The sequence below is a fragment of the Bactrocera dorsalis genome, chromosome 3 (assembly GCF_023373825.1).
Source record: "Bactrocera dorsalis isolate Fly_Bdor chromosome 3, ASM2337382v1, whole genome shotgun sequence".
Taxonomy (NCBI): domain Eukaryota; kingdom Metazoa; phylum Arthropoda; class Insecta; order Diptera; family Tephritidae; genus Bactrocera; species Bactrocera dorsalis.
In genome coordinates, this window is record NC_064305.1 from 61,049,632 (window position 1) to 61,073,076 (window position 23,445).

General features: G+C 37.7%; 1 protein-coding gene across 3 annotated transcripts in view; it reads right to left on the minus strand.

The window, feature by feature from the left end:
- The window catches only part of LOC105222418 (ras-specific guanine nucleotide-releasing factor RalGPS1), a 51,701-nt gene that overhangs the window by 20,371 nt on the left and 7,885 nt on the right, over window positions 1–23,445 (minus strand). The window contains exon 1 of one of the 3 annotated variants that reach the window (XM_049453954.1): window positions 4,885–5,116. The exons of the other annotated variants lie outside the window; for them this stretch is intronic. The gene's annotated coding sequence lies outside the window, so the exon portion shown is untranslated. Of the gene's footprint in view, window positions 1–4,884; window positions 5,117–23,445 lie in introns of those variants that run through there. 3 annotated transcript variants of the gene reach the window in all.

A 23,445-nucleotide genomic window follows, 5' to 3' on the forward strand; every position in this document is an offset into this window, starting at 1 on the left:
CGTTTACTAGTCGAAATGCACGAACGAGTCATCGAAAGTTGGACTCAACGGATCGACCATCTGAGACGTAGCCGCGGCCAACGAAGCCCACTCCATTTTCGCTTATGCAAGTTTATAGATAAGAAAACTTAATTCGAAACCAAAATCCAACCAGAGTTTTGAGGCAAAGTTCTTGAATTAGAATTCTATTAGCTTTCATCACCCAGTCATAAAAAAAGGATCAGTGCCAACTTCAGAATATGACAAACCTTCCGGTTTCGCAAAAGCCTTCAAAAAATTCTGGAAATTTTATTGGATGTAGAGCTTTCAGTTCGGAATTAAAATTAATTCCTATTTATCGCTTTGGTATTATTTGTTATTGTATTTCTAATTTTAAAGGAGTGTCGTCGCAGAAGGAATTCCAATAAATGTATCGAGCTGAGAACGGTCTGTATTAAGTTAATTTTATATATTTTTTGGAAAATGTATAATTATATTGTAGCGACAATCAAACTTATGAAGGGTAGAAGAGCTGTGATATAGTTGGAATATTAGAAACTGCAATAAATTATGAGTTTGAAGGCAAAAAAAAAGGCATATATAGGGTGGGCCATATAAAATTTTAAATTTCGAAGATAGGACGTAAAGGATTGAGTGTAGCGTTTGCTGTATGGCTCGTAGCGCCGTCCTGCTGGAACCAAATGTTGTCGAAGTCTTCTTCTTCAATTTGCTTGAAGAAAAATTCGGTTAACATTGCGCGATATCGCTCACCATTGATGGTTACGGTTCCTTCTTCAGAAGAAAAATGGGCCGATGATTCCACCAGACCAAAATCTGCACCATACAGTGATTCGTGCTGGGTGCATTGGCTTCTCGAGGATTACGTGCGGGTTTTCTGTGCTCCAAATGCGACAATTCTGCTTTTTAACGTAACCATCGAGCTGGAAATGAGATGATTTTTCGGTAAAATTTACCATCCTCGGTCAAATGATCTTCTGCGAACTGTAGAATAGTGAACAGCGACCCATTTCGTAAATTTTAGACTTTTTTACTGAATATCTGTCACTTTACGAATGGTATTTGACGTTTCTAATGTCGAAATATAGATAATTCAAATTTAAAACGTTAGATGGCCCAGCCTATATTTTATTGACAATAACCGTGTTTATTAATTTTATTTTTGGAGCGCGTTGAGCGAATCATATTTAATTTTTTTGTGGTCACATAAAATATATGTTATACCAAGAACCCGAAAATTAATTAATGAATGCATAAAAAATGTCTTCAAGAATAGATTCATTTAAATTACTTTCGATCGCAACCGTTAAACTTATTCATGATGTACTGTGCAATAAAATTCCATGAATTCATTGAGGTCCCCAGCAATAAAAGTTGATAAATTAATGGGATGAGTTATTTATGGATTTCTGTATGTATGCAGATACCATGAGACACACACAAGACACTTCAAGATGTATGCACTCATCAGCCGAAAATGGAAAGCATTTAGAAAAATCAACCAATTAAAGCGAAAGTCGAGACAAAAAAATATCATACCCTGAAAAGGAAGAAGAAGTAAAGGCGAGCCAACTAATTAGTTTCAATTAAGATTTCTCGCGATAATACCAGTGAAGATGCCAACAAATGAATTTGCGAAGATACTTGCAGCTATGTATGTGATGTATAATGAAGAATATTGAGTCCAACTGGGTACCTAAGGCGAATTTAGAGAACGTGGAAAGCAGCGTAACAAAAATTCATAAAACCAGGGCCACTGCAAACGATGCATAATTCTATGTGCATTAGGGTGGTGCTAAAATCGTGAAGAAATATTTATACATGCTTTGACACAGGATTTCCTAACCTCACAACAGTAAATTTATTATTTATAAGAACCACCCTTATGTTCTTATTCTGCAAAGCCATACAGATCTTTCATTGTAAACATAAATTAAACGAATAACCGCCCAATATTCGCAAATGTGTCGAAATCAGAGCACACAAATCATATTCCATAAAATCTCTGCCACACCTTGAAGCGCAGAATATACTTTGTATGAGTAAAAATATTACAAAAGCTTACCTACATACATACATACACTTTTGCTACGCATTTCGTTAGAGATAATGTTTTCAGAAACAAACTAATTATGTAATAAATAATAATGCATTTTGAAGACCATAGACTTGGTACACATTGCACACAAAAAGCGTCCGAAGGAAGAGAGAATAATAAATAAGCACACATGGCAAGCTTTGCAAATGAGTAAAGTCCATTACGAATACAATAAATGGCAGATAAAATCTACAAATGGACAACCCAATAAACATACATATAAGCTTCATATTTTATAAATATGTACATATGTATGTTAGCTAATATGCAGGTAGTCTGGCAGTGGCGCGTCCTAACGGCGATCGGGCCACTGGCGCTGCACGTACGCAACCACAGCAGCGAAACCAATAGGCGCTAGGCTTTGAATATAAATTAACGGCAAAACGGACTGCAGACATAATTCAAAATTGCGATGATAGAATAAGTTGGAAAGATAATGCGCATATTTTCTTAAATGAATGGATCTTTGAGTTACGAATAGGTTCCGTACCGAATAGATCATAAAAAAATTTGTTCCAATAGCTTTTAAGCAGGCAAAAATTACTCTTAGCTGTATCCTCGGTGCGGATGTCGTCTGGGCAATGGGTGTCGGTGCTTAAAAAGACATGATTTCAAGCTGGCCCCTGTCAGAATCAATATATTTCTAGCAGGCGACTCCTACCGAAGCCTGACGTATTTTTCCAACCATCCTCTTATGATGGACTGCTTTATATGCATCTTCAGAAGTAGGCAAATATGTAATTGCTAATGAGTTAGGTATAAACGCTAGGGGTAGAGACCACTTAATGATAAAACTCAACATGGAGGTCAAAGGAACAAAGCGGACTGCGTTATCAGTACAAAAAGAACATACTTTGGGAGATGAGGCTGCTTCCACCGGCTGGCACAACAATCCTATGAGCTGTGTCGCCAGCGGCCACACCTCCACAGCAACTGGAGCAGGTGGCGGCGCTTGTAGCACTACTGCCAAATCAGCTTTACAGCGCACGGGTTCCATAGTCCATGAAGATTCGTATAAAGAAAGCGCTGTAAGCATAAACGCAGAAAGGGAATAACTTCTTTGCTCTTCTGAGTGATTTAACGACGACCAGACGCTAGCATCCGAAAGGGAAGCGGTTAGAAGGCTTCCAAACCTGTGGAAAAAATCGAAACAGGTGGTGGAACGCAGCAGTATTCCAACGGTGCGCAAAGCGGCAGTAACCATACCTCGCGTGGCGAACCCGGAACATGCTGTGCGGCTACCACAACTGGAAAATCCGGGCGTGCCGACTAGCAACTGGAGGATGTTAGGAGTGGCAGAATCAGTCAACGAAGATGGAGTTTAAGGTTACACCCTCCAGATCAATAAGGCGGCAGAGCATATTTTGTACGCAAAATTCGGGAAGATGGCGTTGGAAGCGTGTCTCAAGAAGCGCCTCTCCGCGGACGGCAACAAAAACACGCTGCATATGGGTGAAGTGGAATAGGATCTCGAAATAAAAGAGATCATGGCGATTTCACTTGTCCTACAGGAGGTGGAGGTGGAGAAAGAACCCAGTCAGCAGTCTGATGGTCCAAAACCAAGAGCTCAGGGTACTCCAAGTAAACCTTCACAAAAGTAAGATCGCCTCTGCCGAGCTTCTTCACAATTTAGAGAAGGGCGGCTTCGACGTGGCTTGACTCCAGGACGCATTGGATAAGGTAACGTGGTCGCTTGGCTGAAGTCACAAAAAAACACAGAACATAATTAACAAAGTAAGATCGGCGATAGTAATGAAGAAAAGTTTATTTTCCTATATTGACTTCAATCTTACCTACATTTAACCATGCAACCAGCTTTTTCAGTTCGCGAAGTATTTTAGAGCTAAATATTCATCATCTGTATCTCATTTACTATTTAAAAATACCCTCTTCTCTTTGATCCAAAAAATAAGTAAAACTTAGACGGAGAAAATGTTGGTATCATTAGTGACACCCTTATAATACCGCTTAGATAAGCTTGAAGACCGTTTAAGCGACCGTCAGAGTTATGAGCGCAATTCAATTTTTTTCGAAACGCTTCAGAGTTTTTTTTAAATTTCTACATGAAAATTTAAGAGAATGTTCTTCAAAAATAAAGCAAGAAGAAAAAATTAATAATACAAAATAAAAAAAAAAATAAAATAAAATAAAATAAAAATAAAATAAAATAAAAAAAATAAAATAAAATAAAATAATAAAATAAAATAAAAACAAAAAAAAATGAAAATAAATAAATAAAAATAAAAATAGATTTTTACTGTTTCATAAAAAAACATAACAACATAAAAATGGGCCCTGTTATACACGAATTAACCCTACACCTTAATGCTTCAGCGAGTTTCTGACTTTAAGGAAAGTAGATGCAAAATTGGTCTCATTATTTCACCACGTTTGGGAAACAACAGGTAAAGTCAGATTAGTTAATTCCTACATACATATATTACAATTTACATATTAATCGATACCATAAACTTCTTCACACAGAAGGAACAGTTTAAATCAACTCCAAAAACTGTTTGGCATTCCAAAGAATAAGAAAACAAGTATTCGAGCACGATCACAACTGATTGACATTCGCGCATAATTCCCGTACTCTCCGCGCTTCATGCAGCAAAGACAACAACATAGCGAATGTGACAGCTAAATTACAAAGCGTTTTGTAAAAGAAAAAAAACTGACGCGTCAACATAAGCGCCTGCGTGCAGGAATTCATTCAAGAGCTTACACAACACACAACAACAGCAATAACAATTACTGTACCGGTTAATAGCGCCAAGTGTACGACTTACAATTTTATACGAGCACTTTTTTCTATATTTTATGCAAACTGCCAATTTCTAGCGTAATTAATACGCTCGCTACTTTAGTCCATATAAGCGATGCCAAAGTAAGGCCAGCACGAGCACGCAAACGGTACACAACGCGTTGCCGCAAAGCGCAAGTTGGAGAAAAAATTTGAAAAAATTATGCACCGACACGAATTGAAAGAAGCGTACGATTATGAAAACAAAAGCCAACTAAACGGCGTTGGAGCGAAAATTATTGGCAACAATAAAATGTTTCGATATTTGCAGGCGGCGCTGGCCACATACATACATACATACCATATACATACATATATGTATATAATGGATATACATATGTACATATATACAGTGGCGGACAAAAGTCTACATACACCCCCTGTTTTCTTCGATGTGAGAGTACAAAAACTTTTTAGAAAAATGTGTTGATACAGTTTTATTCTAATATCTATTATAATAACAATTAACTAAAAAAAATCATTATTTAACATAAAACAACAAATTTATGGAAGAAAAACTCAAAAATTGCTTTGACAAAAGTCTACATACAGTTCTAATCACTTACTTTGTACATTGCAATATTAACAGTAAGGTAACGTTAGCCTTTTTCTTTTATTTCAATATGTTTATTGTTTGATATTTATTGAATTTAGTTGTGGTTTAAACATTTCAATAGCTATAATGGCTCCGCGAAATGAAATATCAATTGATGTAAGAAATTTGGTGATAAAAGAAAGAAAAAAGCAACAGTATAGACAATTCTAAAAAACTTTAAAAATAATGGTTCCAACGAAAATAAACCGCGCAGTGGACGCCCAAAAAAACAATCTCGTAGAGACGTCAGCCTGATTCCCAACGAAGTAGACCAAAATCCAAAAGTAAATGCTCCAAATATAGCCGAACGCGTAGTAAGTACATCACAAATGAGTATCCAACCAAAAACAATAAAAAAAAACTCTAAACGATAACGGATTCCACAGTAGAACACCACGGAAGAAACCTTTTATTTCTGAAAAAACCGGAAACTTCGTTTAAAGTTCGCCAAAAAACACAAAGAAGATGAAATGGATTTTTGGAAAAGTTTCATTTACAGATGATTCTAAAATCACCCTTTTTGGAAGTGATGAAAGGGCGAAAATTTGAAGGAAAACTAACGCCACGCTTGAACCGAAGAACGTAGTATAAATTGTGAAGCTCGGTGGCGGCAGCGTAATGGTTTGGGGAGCTGTTGCGGCCTCTGGAGTTAGAAAGTTGGACTTTATTGAAGATGAAATGGACGGTATTTATACTTAGTCTCTGTTGGAACATAATTTGAGGCCTTTGGTGGATAATTTAGGGCTCGGTTCCGGTTGGATATTTCAACAAGATAACGATCCGATGCATGCGGCGCAAATTGTCAAGGATTGGTTGCATTATTATACTCCAAGTGAATTAAATACACCACCTCAAAGTCCAAATATGAATATTATTGAACATGTATGGGAGATTTTGGAGCGTAGAATTAGAAAGAACCAAATTTCTAGCTCCGCTCTACTCTAAGAGCGCATATTGGGACCTTGGAACAGCATAACATTTGCAGCGTTGACAAATTTAGCAGAGTCAATGCCACGGCGTCTTCAAGCAGTTATAGATACCAATGGGGACCCAACTAAATACTAAAACGTCTTAATAACTAGCATTTTTTACAGTTTTTCGCACTGAACTAAGATATTTTTGTACTGTATGTAGACTTTTGTCAACACAATATTTGAGTTTTTATTCCATAAATTTGTAGTTTTATATTAATTAATGGATTTTTTAAGTTTGTTGTTATTAGAAAGAAGATTAGAATAAAACTGTATCAACACATTTTTCTAAAAAGTTTTTGTACTCTCACATCGAAGAAAACAGGGGGTGTATGTAGACTTTTGTCCGCCACTGTATATACTTAAGTATGGGTACATACGTCCTAAGTGGGGCAGGTGGGGCAGCGAATTTTGGTGGCAACCGCAGCAACACCACAAACATACATACATACACATATCATAGCCGCATTGAGCATAGCATAACCGCAAAGCGAATATAAGCGTACGTAATGTACGCCTCCGCCAAATGCTGTAGCCGCCAGCCAGTGCGTCCATTCATTGAGTCGACCGCCGCTGCTGACGTTTTGGGGCTGACGTACGCCGTTGGTTGTTCGCAGTTCGCCTACTTCTGGATTTTCTTTACATAAATTTTCCTATCGAAAAAATAAACAATGGAAAATGGCAAAAACAAGAACACACATGCACAAACAAACATGCGTTTGGTTGTAAGTAAAAATAATAATCGGAGGAATAATTGAAATTGTTTACATACATATGTACATACCTATACCGCAGTGAACGCAAGCAATACATTTGCACAAACATACATACATATCTACAAGCGAGTGCGTCGATAAAAGTATTTGTGTGTTTGTTTGAGCATTCGCATACCGCAATCGGGCGTTGTGTGGTGGGCGGCGGCAGTCAAACCAGAACCGCAATAGCATACAACTATCAAAACAATAATAAGAACAACATAATATTCGTTGTTGTTGCCGGCGGCTGTTTTACAATTGATCCAACAATGCGCGCGCATTAAATTAACAGCAATCGCAATAACAACAACAAGTTGCAAATAATAATAAATACATATGTATGTATGCAGTAACAGCGATTAAAACAACAACAGTAACAAAAATAATAATAAAAACACGTCATTGTGGTCCCAACCGAATCCGCAACGTCTCACCAGTAGCAAAAAGCTCAAGTGCCGCTAGCACAAGGAAGCAGTTAGGAGCTGCCAAAACGGGTATGCTATAAATTTACATACTTACATACATATGTACATACTTACATCCGTACATTTATACTTTTTTTTAATCAGTAAGAAAAATACCACGTGCGGTTTCACCTATTGGTTTGGGTTAAATTTGTCTTCAAATAGAATTATCGAGATCGTCTTAAGACTTCGACTTAAAACTGGTACTGGCAGATTTTTTTAGGAATTCGAACCCACGACCCTCTAGGTGAAGGACTCGCACTTTACAGAGGTACTTTTTTAATAGTATGGTTTTGACAGATCACGCGCTCGATCTTCTTTAGTGACATCGCTTCGATTTATCGGCACTTGAAAAGTTCCAAGAAGATCCGACGTTTTCGAGCCAATTTTTATTCAGCGATGAGGCCCATTTCTGGCTCAATAAGTATGTAAACAAGCAAAATTGCCACATTTGGGATGAAGAGCAACCTAAATAGATTCAAGAGCTGCCATTTCATCCAGATAAACAACGCAACGTCGACTCATCAGTTGTTGTCATCGTCCAAGCCTCTGCATCATATAGCAGGACGGGAATAATGAGTGAGTGAGAGTTTGGTTTTTGTTCGTCGAGTGAGGACTTTACTCCTCAATTGCCTACTCAGTCCGAAGTAGCACCTGTTGGCAAGAGTTATCCCGCGTTGGATTTCCAGGCTGACATTGTTGGTGGTGTTTATACTGGTTCCTAAATAGACGAAATTATCTACAACTTCAAAGTTATGACTGTCAACAGTGACGTGAGAGCGAAGTCGCGAGTGCGGCAAGAGATATTTCGTCTTGCCCTCGTTCACTGCCAGACCCATAGTTTTGACCCATTCGCATAGATACTTATTTCTGTATCCCTGTCCACCTCACCCCAACCTTTCTCGGAAAGTGAGAACAATATTGAGGGCAGGCAGACTGGTTAAATCGACTCAGCTCATCACACTTATCATTTATACATATTCATACATACATGTATATTTTATTAGGTATCCGACGTTTGCTTCTGTATATTACAAGCTTCGTGGCAAAGCTAATATAGTAACCTGTACAGGATGTAATGTGGGTCAAAATTTGGTTGCTATCATTTCAAAATCGATAATAAACAGGCTACTCAGATACTCAACGCAGCTTAGATTAAATCTGAATAAATTTGATCCCCAGAAGTGTAAATATCTTCAAGCTTCTCTTTAAACTTGTGGGAATAACTGACACCGTAAATGTGTTGTTAGTTTTGTAGAAAATTCACAGTGAAGTTGTTTCTAAATGTAACTAATTGAACTACCAGCTGAGTACTTATACCCAGGCTTACTTTGTGAAACGCTGCAACCGTTTTAATATTGTGATCCCTTATTGTCCAGGTCCATGGAAACTTCTTGCGTTAAACAAAATTAAAGCACATTCAAAAAAGGTGTGTCACTTTACGAAATGCTACACTTAGAGAGGCTGATCCACAAAAAAAGATAAATGATAGCAAAATGAAAACAAACGCCCAAATGTTACGCTTTATCAGCTTATTTTGTTTCCCAGAATTCGCGAATAAAACTTCCAGCAATTGGTTTCAATCAAACTAATGAGAATTTTATGTTTTTTTTTAATATCAAAACAATCTTCTTATTCTTCTCTTTGCGTGTGTCTGGGTCTTAATCATTCCGTCAATTTTAGCTGCCAATACGAGAGGCGTTTAACATACTTACATACAAACATAATTGAGCATGAAATCGCTGGCCGAAAATAGATTTGCGCTTATTACACTAATTAAAAAATCAAATGGAGGCGTAAGTAGTCTTACGTATAATATTTAGCTAAATACCCGAAGCAACATGGCATGACCTAAGTAGGCTTATAAAAATAGCAAAGTGATTCCCAGAAGAAAAGTTCAAAAATATTTTCTTATAAATATGTGAGAAGAATGTTTGGGGCATGGAGTATGTCCGACTAGACAATACGTTTACTTTTGTGTAACGGAACATAAAAAATTTCTTGTTTTTCACCGTAAAGAAAATCCCTCGCAAACATTCGACAACAAATATTATTTAAGAGAGCAGGAGAATAATAAAAACAATGTGCGGGCGGTATTAAGCGTAACAAGTGCCAATTGCAAGGCATGAGGTGCGGGCGTAATACAGCAACATACCAAACATTCCAGTGCATGAGTGAAGTCAGCTAATTTGAATTGTCTTTATTTTTCTTTGTCGCTAATATGACTTGTGCATGAATCAGGCATGATGAGGTGGTGACGATACATACTTATAATGGCTTAGAAGTCAGGGATTATAAGCTTTGCTTCATATACTTTTGTATGAGCGTCATTACGAGCAAGCTATTTTTGGACAAACTGTTGCAAAATTAATTCAACAAAATTTGGAGAGTGGCCAAACGAACAAATAACTTGGATAAAATAAAAAGAGTTAGAAAAGAATTGCGTTAATTCAATTTCAATGAGGTAACACACAATCACCTGTATTTAACTCAAACAAACAAACCCAAATGTTGTTGCTTTCAATCGAAGACGAATGTTATTTATATCTTATACGAAAATTAACTACTAACATTTCTAAAAGCATGCCCAACAAAACAGCTGTATTTTTGCTGGTATAATACACTTTCCTTTTTAAAGAATCCCGCAAAATCCAGTTGGAATCAAATCATGAGATCTCGATGGCCCGCGGTTCATTGTCAGTCATTAAACCGACAGTTTACTGGATTACTAGTGAGGAGGATAGTCGATTTGCGTCACAAGGTAGTGACCGCGCAGTTATTCCCATATTACAGGAAACATCAGAAGCGATGCAAAAATTTGGCAAAGGGACCAATATCGCTCATTTTTAGGTGAAATCCAATATCTCAGGCACATTGTTGGGCCAATTACAACGAAACTTCGTGCGTAACTTTATATTTGCATCCATTTTGTATATCACAATTTTTAATTATACTATCAGAGCCTTTGACTTCAGGATCATAGGAAGTAAGAGCTAAGGCATCCGAATAAAATGTTCCACAAATAATTCATTTAAGTTATGCCATCTTACGACCTAAAACTCTTCAAATCCGTCCATAACATACTAAATATGTGGACATCAATACTTATACCTGACTTTTTACACAAAATATCGGTCAATCTCAGAGGTATCTTAATGAAAGTCATAGAGCAATCGTTTCTCTCTTTTTTTATGTCGTGACGCCAAAAATGGATAACATCGGCTCAATACCCCTAGCCTTCATATACGTAATATAAAAATTTTGAGCTTTCAGTTAGCTTGATAGCGCATATATCGTTCAATTATCGAAAGAGCAAAATGATAGTATAATTATTTATATCTTATTATATACAAGTTGTACTCGAAGCACGTTGCTACACCGCCAACTGGAATTGGAGATCCAAATTTGGAGGAAAGGAAATTCAATTTATTTTGAGTAATTTTATTCAATCGAATGCATTATTTACGATTCTACAAGGACATACAGACAAACCTTCACAACATATAACTATCTATATGCATCCATATAAAATATGATATCGGCCAATATGTGAGTTACCACTGGCTAAATGAGCTTCAGCTTGCCCCACACAACACATAACCAACACAGAACACTCTACACTCACCGCATCAAAATATCCGTCACTAACACACTTCATTCACCACACTCATCTCTACACCACCTACAATCCACATCACACATAACTATGTACATTACCACTGCGTTTTTCACCACCACCAAAAAAGGAACAAGAGGAGGGAGAAACAAGTTCGTTTTTTGCCACTTCTTTTTGCGATCCGCTAACGACCAGCCGTGTGATTAACCCCGAGTGCTAAGTTTTAATATTGCGCCAACCTCAACTTTGTAATTCGAGTAAATTTAATATTTCGGTTACACATAAAATTTAGCGAAATACCGTTGGAGAATTTTGAAAGTTCATTGTAAAATCCAAAAAAGTTTTAATAAAATACATTTGTGAGTTTTTTTTTGGCGGAATTGTGTGTTGCCTTTTTTTTATATACAAGTTTCCGAAAGGTGAGTGCGAGGCAATTAATCGAAAAGAACATGGTCCTTCGAGCCAACAGAACGGCACTATTGGAAAACATAAAAAAAATCAAATTTGTGACATTAAACATATAAAAAAAAAAAAAACAAAAGAAAAAGAATATAACTAAATTTACGTGAAGTGAAAAGTTACGACCACTGCTGTGAAAAAAAAGGATATAGCAAGAAATATACTCATACAAAAACAAAATTAACTTTTAAAACAATATATTTGTAAAAGTTTTTAAACAAATTATTTAAAAAAAAAAAAAAAAACAACCAAAATCAAACGAGCGCGCCGCGTTACAAAAATCTAATACATAATTCGGGCGCGATCGGCCAAAAAACATTAATTCAACAAAATAACAACACACACCAGGAAAACCGGGACTCACAGCGGCGGGACAACAGGACAGAAAAACCGGCACACAGGCGCGGGACAACAGGACGGGAGAACCGGAGCATACAGGCATAGCGCTATTTCTAAATCTTACTTTCCCCCCAAAAACCCCTTGAGGCGTGATAAAGTAAGTGTATCGTTTTCATTTATATTTATTATATGTATGTACATATGTATGATAACCAACGGATTTATATTTAAGATAATCCGTTTGAACGGCACAAACCGCGCAAATTTTAATTATATATATCATCTATATATATAAAACAGTAACAAAAAAAAATCGTTTATTTGCCTATTTGCTTACCCCTGTGTTACGAACACAAGTAAGAAGCTAATCAAACAACAATTTAATTTCAAGCATCCACTTGCAAGATTTTCCGCAATACTCCTTCTGTTCCTCAAAACAGCAGGCAGTATATCAAAAATAAATAAGCAAAAGGCACAATAAAAAGACAAGAAGAGAAAGAAAAGAAATAATCAGTTCGAACATACATACATACATATCAACTAAAAACGACTCCGTACTATATTATACGAAGTTAAAAATTTTAATATCGTAACATATTGGCAAAAAGAGGTGAACTCTCTTTTGATTCGTGTCGCACAATAACAAAAGACCGCAAAAACAATACCATCATTATATACAAGTAAATATACTTAAATATACTTGAATCTATATGCAGAAAAGGGGAAATATAATCAAAATTTGAATATTTGTAATAATTATCCCACATATTACTTAACGATATTTATTAATACATAAACGGGCCGGTATAACAACAAATATATACATATACTTACATTGGCAAATATTTCCTTTTGCCTTCGCTGCATGCTTTTTATTATATTATAGCGCATACATACAGGCCAGGCACATATACAAAGAGTATTGACGCCTGTAACTACGAAAGTGAATACGAGGGCATACGAATAAGTCCTCAAACAACACAAAAATAATAAATATATATATATATATATACATATATATATATATACATATATATATATATACACATATTATACAATACATCAAATATATTATACGAGGGTATTCGAATAAGTCCGCAAACAAACAAAAAAAAAAAAAAAGTATATATATATACACACATATAAAATACAATATATACAATATATTTATTATTATTTTTGCCTAAACATTTCTAAAATACTGCGTAACACGACATACGCGTATTTCAATAAAATAATTGTTAATTCGGAAATAAAAACTCTTATTTACGTAAAAGAGTTTTCGGGTTTTTACATTCAGCTGAATTTATATTAAAAAATATATTTCACGTTTATTAATTTATTTGTTACTAAATGAGCACAGACTCTAAATCTACTCAATTTCTAAAAATTCCGAAAATGATTTCTGATGACAAAAGCCCAAGTACACCGGCAGAAGCTACACGCTCGAAGCAAGGTGCTACAAAGCAAAAAAGGGGGAAAGATATTTCTTACGCTAAATTCATTTCTGAGAGTGACAGCTTAATAAGATACTGCACTCGTTTTTCATCTTCACCGATCCAAGATAACTCTGAATCGGTGCTAGAAATCAAAAATCAAAATATTGACAATTTCTGGACACGTCTCCAATCTGCATATGACGCGATAGTAGAAACTGACGACTCAGATCTACCCGAAAATTTCAAATCCTCGGCTTACGCCAAATATGAAAATTGCCTTGACCAATATGAAGAGACAAAAGCCATGATCTCCGATCAGTTGAAATTAATTAAAGCAATTGCACCTACTCCACAACCGAGAGTAGAGCTGCCACAAATTCAAAGCCAAGAGGCGAGTTCAGGCATTCACCTTAAAGTGCCAGCATGCGATACAGAAACATTTCACGGAGGTTATGAACAATGGCCGTCCTTCCGGGACATGTTTACGGCCGTGTACATAAACCATCCGAAATTATCTCAAGCGCAAAAACTGTATCACCTCAGATACAAAACCAAAGGTCAAGCAGGCGTAATAGTCAAACAGTTCGCATTAAATGACTACAATTTCAATTTGGCTTGGGAAGCTCTAACAGAACGATACGAGAATGAAAGAATATTGGTCGACCAACAAGTCACCATATTAATGAACTTACCAAAAATTCAGAAAGAAACGAGTGAGGAGTTTATAAAACTTCAATCCACTGTTTCAAATTGTTTGTCGGTTCTATCGACACAGAATATTCCCACAGACAATTGGGACCCCATACTGGTAAACATATGCTCCGCGGCATTACCGGAAAAATCTTTGCTTCTGTGGGAGCAATCGCTCTCATCACGAAGAAAATGCCCAACGTGGCAACAGATGAAAGATTTCTTAACTACCCAATACGAAATTGCGGAAAGGGTAGATAAAAAGACGGTCAGAACAAAAAACGTTCAACACGACCTGAATCGAAGTTTCATTAGACCCCAAGCTAGTAACAACAACAGTTTAAACAGAAGCTTTTTTAAAAATCAATCGTTCACATCTGAACAAAATAAATTAACGTCATGCGAACTGTGTAAAGGAGGGCACAAGCTAAAATCTTGCGAAAAGTTTAAAAAACTTAATATCAATGAAAGGAACAACGTTGTCAGATCGAAAAGACTCTGTACAAACTGTTTGTCCCACTCACACAATCTCAATAATTGCGAAAGCAAATTCAACTGCGTATATTGCCACAAAAGGCACCATTCTATGTTGCACTTAAATAACTTTCCCAACACACCTCAAAGTAGCGCTTTCTCAAAAAGAGCCACGGGTTTAGTTGCAACCGCAACTCCCGAAACACAAAATCCCGAATTTTGCCAAGAGACACCTTGCTGCTCAAAGGCATTAAAAACTCAAACGCTACACAGCGATAATCATAGTAGAGTACTACTACCCACAGCAGTTGTCTCCATCGAACATCGAGGAGAACTGTTCAAACTAAGAGCCTTAATAGACCAAGGGTCCCAACGATCCTTTATAGCGTCTAAGGCCCAAAATAAATTAAAATTGCCAACAAAACATGCCAACTATGAAATTACGGGAATGGGCGGAAGAGTAGTACAAAACTCTAACAAAATATGCCCCATTACCCTAATTTCCCCCCAAGCGGATAAGCGCATTCAAGCAAATGCTATTGTCTTACCGCAATTAACAAACATGCTTCCAAGCTATCAAATAAGTAGCAAGCATTGGGATAAGATTTCACATCTGACTCTAGCAGACCCCAACTGCAACACCCCCGCTCAAATAGACCTTCTATTAGGCAGCGATCTCATATCGCAAATTATACTAGAAGGTGTTGAAAAAATTTCTAAAACACTACTGGCGCAAAATACCATTTTCGGATGGGTCCTAAGTGGACTAGTTGCGGAACCAGTCACAACAATGACAACTCAAGTTGAGGAAATCTCAAACGAGTACCTCAATTCACAATTGAGAAAATTTTGGGAGCTAGAAGAACTCCCCCCCATTTCAATTACAACACCAGAAGATCAGTATTGTGAAGACTTTTACAAAGCCACAACTACTCGATCAGATAATGGTCGGTATGTCGTACGACTACCACTAAAACAACAATTTCCAGATACACTCGCCTTAGGTCACTCTCGCACCTCTGCAATACAGCAGTTTTTAAGCATGGAAAAAAACCTACTTAGAAAAGGTGAGCTCAAACAAGATTATGATGGGGTCTTAGAAGAATACCTCCATTTAGACCACATGGAGGAAGTAAGCCCATGTGAAAAAATCATAAGAGGCAAATATTACTCTTTCTACTTGCCACATCATGCAGTAGTAAAGCCTGACAAAAAAACAACAAAAGTCAGAGTTGTCTTCAATGCCTCCAGAACCACTAGCTCGGGGAATTCCCTAAATGACATTCTATTTACGGGACCCACGCTCCAACCAGATCTAATGCTCCTCATATTGAACTGGCGTATATACAAATACGTATTCAATGGGGATGTCGAAAAAATGTATCGACAAATAAATGTTCATAAAGATGATCAAGATTTCCAACGGATTGTTTTCCGAAAATCTGCCAATAGTCCACTACGCGACTTTAAATTGAAAACAGTTACCTTTGGCGTAAACTGTGCCCCATATCTAGCCATCCGTACACTCCACGAACTGGCAGAAGACACAAAGTCAGAATTTCCTCTGGCAACAAAAGTCTTAAAAACGCAAACGTATGTAGACGATATCCTGTCTGGGAGCCACAGCCTCTCACAAGCATACGAGTCCTTATCACAAGTGATAAAAGCCCTCAACACTGCAGGGTTTCCCCTAAAAAAGATCACAGCTAATCACCCAAATATCTTGAAGAACATACCAAACGACAATTTGTTGGATACTAATTTCCTTATATTCGAAAAGGAAAGTACAACAAAAACACTGGGCATCCAATGGAATGCGATATCGGACCAGTTTTCATACACGACTGAGTCCATATCCGCATTATCCGCCAATACAAAACGCCAAATTCTCTCCTCTGTGGCAAAACTTTTCGACCCCGCAGGATGGCTTTCGCCAATTATGATACAAGCGAAAATCCTGATTCAAGAATTATGGCTAGACGGAACTGACTGGGACGAACTAGTGAAACCTCTTCGCTTAGAAAGATGGTCCCAGTTCGCTAATAATCTGACCGACATTTCGCAGATACAAATTCCACGGTGGGTAAACTATTCCCCCGAATACAAAGTGGAACTACACGGCTTCTGCGACGCCTCTGAAAAGGCATATTGTGCCACTATATATGTGCGCACACAAAGCGATATTGCAACTACAAGCCACCTACTAGTGGCAAAAGCAAAAGTTGCGCCTCTAAAAACCATAAGTCTACCACGACTTGAACTTTGTGGCGCTCTGCTACTAGCAAAGCTAGTTTCCATGGTGCAGACCCACTTAAACATGGCACAACACAAATTATATCTATGGTCTGATTCCGAAATAGTGCTAGCCTGGTTAGAAAAACCACCACACGCGTGGAAGACATATATTTCTAATAGAACGGCGCAAATACTTGACCTAGTAGGATCAGCCACTTGGCGACACGTTGCCAGTGCTGACAATCCTGCTGATCTAGGTACAAGAGGGTCCAAACCCCTGCATCTCGCCACCACCACCCTATGGTGGAATGGCCCCCGGTGGTTAACAGAATCTCCCGATTCCTGGCCACAATCGCCAATGCGCAACATAATTGCCCCCGAAAGTCGAAAAATCGACACCTACCACACAATATTGGATGATAATGACATCCTTGAACGATTTTCATCGTTCCCCCGAGCACTCAGAGTAGTCGCCTATATTCTCAAATTCACAGAGCGACTCAAACTTAAGGTAAAGGGAGCAACCTGCCCCCAATGCGATACGTTGACGCACCAAGACTTACAAAAGGCAAAGGTCGCTCTTATCGCATCAACCCAAGCGCGCTACTTCAGCCGCGACCTGGGGTTGCTAAGAGAATCGAAGCCAATTGACAAAAAGAGCTCACTCTTAGTACTAAACCCATTTATCGACACGAAAGGTCTGCTTCGTGCAAACGGCCGGCTTGCTAATTCCAGCCTTACGTATAACGAACGCCACCCCATAATCATACCTGAGAAGTCTCCATTTGCCACCTTATTCCTGAAATACATCCACATATTAATGCTACACGCCGAACATCGCCTCATGCAACATATGGTACGACAAGAGTATTACATCCCACGTCTGAAGCCCCAAATCAAGAAATGCATTTTCATGTGCAAGATCTGCACTATGCATAAGCAAAAAATGCGAACGCAGATTATGGCAGCACTTCCACCTGAACGCTGCAATTTCGCTCTGCCTTTCACCACCACAGGTGTCGATTTTGCTGGGCCTTTTCAAATAAAGGCGTCCATGCTAAGATCTCCCACTCTCATGAAAGGCTATGTGGCTGTCTTTGTATGTTTCACGACAAAGGCAGTCCACCTTGAGCTGTGCACTAATCTGACGACAGAGGCTTTTCTCGCGGCATTTGCTCGCTTCGTCGCTCGACGTGGCTTCCCATCAAAAATCATGAGCGATAATGGCAAAACATTCATTGGAGCTCAACGAGCCACAGAGAAACAGTTCGTGGATTTCTTTAAACAAGTATCACCTGACATCGTACAAAAGTACGCCCCCCAAGGTATCAATTGGCAATTTATACCCCCAAGCGCTCCTCATATGGGTGGTTTGTGGGAATCAGCTGTAAAGAGCTTCAAATCTCACTTCAAGAAGATAGCTGGCAGCTACAAATTTAATTATGAAGAATTCACTACATTATTAACTAAAGTCGAAGCCGTTCTCAACTCACGGCCCCTCACAGTCCTCTCGCAAGATCCCTCCGATTTAACAGCCCTAACTCCAGGGCATTTTCTAAAAGGAGCACCCATTCTGGCCACACCTGAGCCAGGCGTGGAGTCGCTATCCTTACTAAACAGATGGGAAAGAATTAAAATTCTCCATCATAATTTCAGTCGCCGATGGAAAGAGGACTATATCAAGGACCTCCACAAGAGGTACCGATGGAAAATTACCGAAAATGCGCCAAAGATTGGAGATTGTGTCCTGATACAGGACGAGTGTCTCCCCCCTACCGAATGGCGGCTTGGCCGCATAGAGAAGCTTTACCAAGGCTCCGACGGTCATATTCGCGTAGTCGATCTCCGTACGCAATCAGGAAAGTTAACAAGACCGCTCGTTAAGCTATGCTTTTTACCGACCGCCGATCGAAACGTAAACGAAAAAACCCTCGAATAAACCCGTTATAATAAATATTTTAAGATAACAAACAAAGCAATCGAATGATCAGTCAACTTGACGATCCATTTCTGCCACAACGTGGCAGCCATACCCATATCCACTTCATGTAACAAATTTACAATTAAAATCATACTCTTCCATACAGATAAACATGGATGCAGACATGCCACTCGCTCCGACGCCAACCATCCGCTCGACTGTCCACGTGCCACGACAAGTGGCAGCTCCAGTTGCGGCAGCACCAGTTGCGGCTGGCCCAGTAGCAGCTCCCCGAACCACCACATCAACGGGTCCGCGTAGTGGAACGCGAGCACTGCCGCCAACGCCCATATCAGCAGCAGAGCCGCAGCGCATCAGGTGCCCAATATGTCGACGACCGCACCGGTTGATGCACTGCGCAATTTTTAAAGGTCTGCCACCACCGCAAAGGCTGCGCATCGTCCAGGCACACGGCCACTGCCTCAATTGTCTGGCACCTACCCACACTACCCAGCAATGTCCATCGGGCAACCTGTGCCAGATATGTATGTGGCCTCACCACACCATGCTGCACAAAACCACCAGAACCGACATCGGTCAACAATCTGGTAGCCACCACCGTGGTGCAGTACGACGACCGCCAACCAGCCGGGATGCACGATCGCGTCGACAGCCAACCATATCATCCTCCCGTATCCGGCGGCAACAGAATGGGACGTCAACACGACGCCAGCAACAAACGCCCCGTCCGCGCCGCACTTCAGGCCTGAGCAACGTTGTGGCCACGCTCCAGCAGTTGCAACGACTCCTAGGCTGAAATATTCGCCTAGGGGGGCCGGGATGGCTAAATGAGCTTCAGCTTGCCCCACACAACACATAACCAACACAGAACACTCTACACTCACCGCATCAAAATATCCGTCACTAACACACTTCATTCACCACACTCATCTCTACACCACCTACAATCCACATCACACATAACTATGTACATTACCACTGCGTTTTTCACCACCACCAAAAAAGGAACAAGAGGAGGGAGAAACAAGTTCGTTTTTTGCCACTTCTTTTTGCGATCCGCTAACGACCAGCCGTGTGATTAACCCCGAGTGCTAAGTTTTAATATTGCGCCAACCTCAACTTTGTAATTCGAGTAAATTTAATATTTCGGTTACACATAAAATTTAGCGAAATACCGTTGGAGAATTTTGAAAGTTCATTGTAAAATCCAAAAAAGTTTTAATAAAATACATTTGTGAGTTTTTTTTTGGCGGAATTGTGTGTTGCCTTTTTTTATATACAAGTTTCCGAAAGGTGAGTGCGAGGCAATTAATCGAAAAGAACAACCACAATGAAAACGAAAACTTGACCTAGCCCCTATATAATTTATGTATATCAGAACTTTCAAACATCTGGCTGACTTTACTCCATATGCCTTATGATGTCAGGTACCTTAATGAAATCCAGGGAGCATTTTTTGGTAAGTGGAATGATATAGTATGTGTTACTTGCAAAAATAGATCAAATCGGGTCAATACAGGTAGTATATATATATACTCCCAAATTTTCCTGAAATAATTTCTCGGAGTTTGATTCTTCCAAGTTATAAGAGTATACAGTTTTCAAATACACCCGAACCTAGCCCTTCCTTACTTGTTTTTAAATAAAGTTTTGGCAACACTTAAAGGTATTTCGTTGGCTTTGACCCTTTCAAGTTGCAAGAGTATAAAATGTTCGATTACTACCGCCATATTTAAGGGTTACATGAGTTTCCTCGGGTAAAAACCAGTATTCTTTCAACAATTTTTTTGTCATATAAAAAATGAAATATTTTATTACAATTTTTTATTGTTACAAACATACACTATTAACAAAGAAATTTCGAATTTTTGGAAAAAAAAAAATTTTAAACTCAGGCATTGCGACGCCGGTGACTCCTGGGAAAAAAGATGAGAAAAAATTAGTGTTTTAGTTAAAGCCTTAACTTAGAACTTGGACGAAGGAAAAAACACTAATAATTGGATTTTTGGCAAACAGTATTACAAAAAAATTCAAATTTCAGTGAAAATTTCACGACATTTTTTTTAAATAGTTGTAATCGAAAAAAAAATCATTTGTCCAAATCCTTAAGAATATGAAGATGGATTGAGCAGTTCTGGAGAAATCTTGAAAACCAACTTCAAAAACACAGTTTCGAGAAAAACGCGTTTAAAGACGGCGCACTTAGCCCAGCTAGCCTCGGCTGTATCTCCGAAACTATTACTCGGATAAACAAAATGAGGACAATATTGTAGAGGTGTTGTAGAATTTAATAAGGCAATAAAAAATTCGACTTTTCGAAACACCTTAACCCATGTAACTTCTTCACAAACATTCAATTAAAAAGTCAATATATGATACATACGTACATATGTACTTACATATGTACTTATATAGTTAATAATAGGGCCTATAACTTTTAGAACAAAGTAAAAGAAATATTTAAAGTTCTCCATAGCCAACATTCAAGAAGCTTTTATTAAAAAAAAACGCTGAGGCACTTGTTAGGATTTTTCAAAATACATATCATACCAAACCATAACATTACATAGCATACCAACGCATAGCATAATAAAAATTTTCACAATATAAATTCCACGCTTGGAAAATATGTAAATATTGCACAATTGCACAGCGCGATAAATATCCGTTTCATTTACAAACTCTACAATAACTGTAAATATAGTTTAAAAACAATAAAATTACACACACACACCCACAAGTGTATTAGAGCGAGTTTCATGTGAATATATGTATGCCAAATATGTACAAATACTTAACAATAAACATTTTTTTAAAAGCCCAATGGCCAAGTGAAAAATTTATTGGACATAAAATTGTAAGTATGTAAGTATACAAGTGTATATATTGATGTGTACATTACAAAATCACTTAAGAATTTTTAGCGCTTGCACAGTAATATCTCTAAATTCAATGTAAATGTGGGAAATTTGTGGAGTGAGAATTTTTTTTTCGAAACCAATAAACGCCTGTTATTGAAAAATCGGGGCATTTAAAAAGAAAAACTAAAAAGAAACAAAAATTGGATTAAAGCAAACAAAGTTGCATATTAAGATATAAGGAGACATACATACATACATATATTTGAATATGTTTATGCAATATGCCAAGCGAAATCAATGATCTAGTCATGGTTGCCAGATGAGCATTTTTTTAAATATGAAACGAATGTTTGCTTGTATGTGGAGCCGAAAAACAGACGCCACGAAATTAATAAAAATAATATACACAATTTTATGTTCAAATTGATACATTTTCATATATTAATGTATGTATGTATGTATTTAAGTATTATATATGAATGAATGCTCCGATCGCGAGATGTGAAAATCTTTTAAATTTCATTTTCAATGTCAAAATCTACAAACGAAATAAATTGTATTGTTGAAAATATTAAATTTTAATTTATTAAGCATACATACGTGTATGTATGTATGTATGTGTAGGTAGCAATTAATTTGTATTTTCTTCGGCCAAACATGTGAACATCGGCCAATGACTACCATTAATTATATGAATCAAATGGAATTGATATGAAATGTTTCAATGCAATGCCAATGAAATTAAAACAAAAACAACAACAAAAAAAATAAAAACAACAAAAAAAAAACAAGATAATAATATAATGAAAATATGCGTAATTTAGAGAGGGGTCACATTTGGCGATTGAAAACATTTAAATTTTTTAGAAAATATGTTTGTATATGTAAATACATACTATATATACGTACACTTAAATCTGTATTCAACGCCAACTGATTGATTTACGATTAGTCATTGTGGACATTGGTCGCACTTATCGTAGCACGGCTCCTGCAACCCCCACAAAAGCAAGGCAGCCATAGAAGACAAGGTCAATTGGCTTATAAAATGCGTTGCGGTGGGGCTGGGTGGTTGGTTAGATGGAGATAATAAAGCAGATGTTCGCACTTATGTATATATTTGTGGCCATGTTTTAGTTTTCAGTGTCGAATGGCAAGTTCGTACGCTGCCAGTTCAATAACCGTTAGTTTTTTCGACAAAATGCCAACCTTCAAAATCGGCAGGGCGACTGAATTCTTTTTTCAAACGTCTCGAACGAAACAATACAATTTACAACAGATTTTTTTTGGGGGGCAGATAGAAAACAAATATAAAATAAAATAGAAACAACAACTTTAATTAGCGATAATGAGCGGACGTTGAGTTGTAAATAGCTTACGAAAAATAGGGTCGTCGCGCGCGCGATTTACAAAACAACACACTCAATGGTGGCTAAACGCCAAGTGCAAGTGCTGTTAGTTGGATTCACACGCATTTCTCAAAAAACGAAATCCATTATTCTATGTGTAAAATGCTGGGAGCGTTTTTTGCAAAAAAAAAAAATCATAACCTAAAAATTACAACGCTATAGTCGAGTTATTTGTTAGTTTACATATTTAGGTTTGTTTGTTTCGGAACTGAGGAATTCATTTTTTCTTTTTTTTTTGTCTTTTAAATATTATGGGGTTACACAGGGTTCGTCCGGAAAGTAATAGACTGACTAGGAC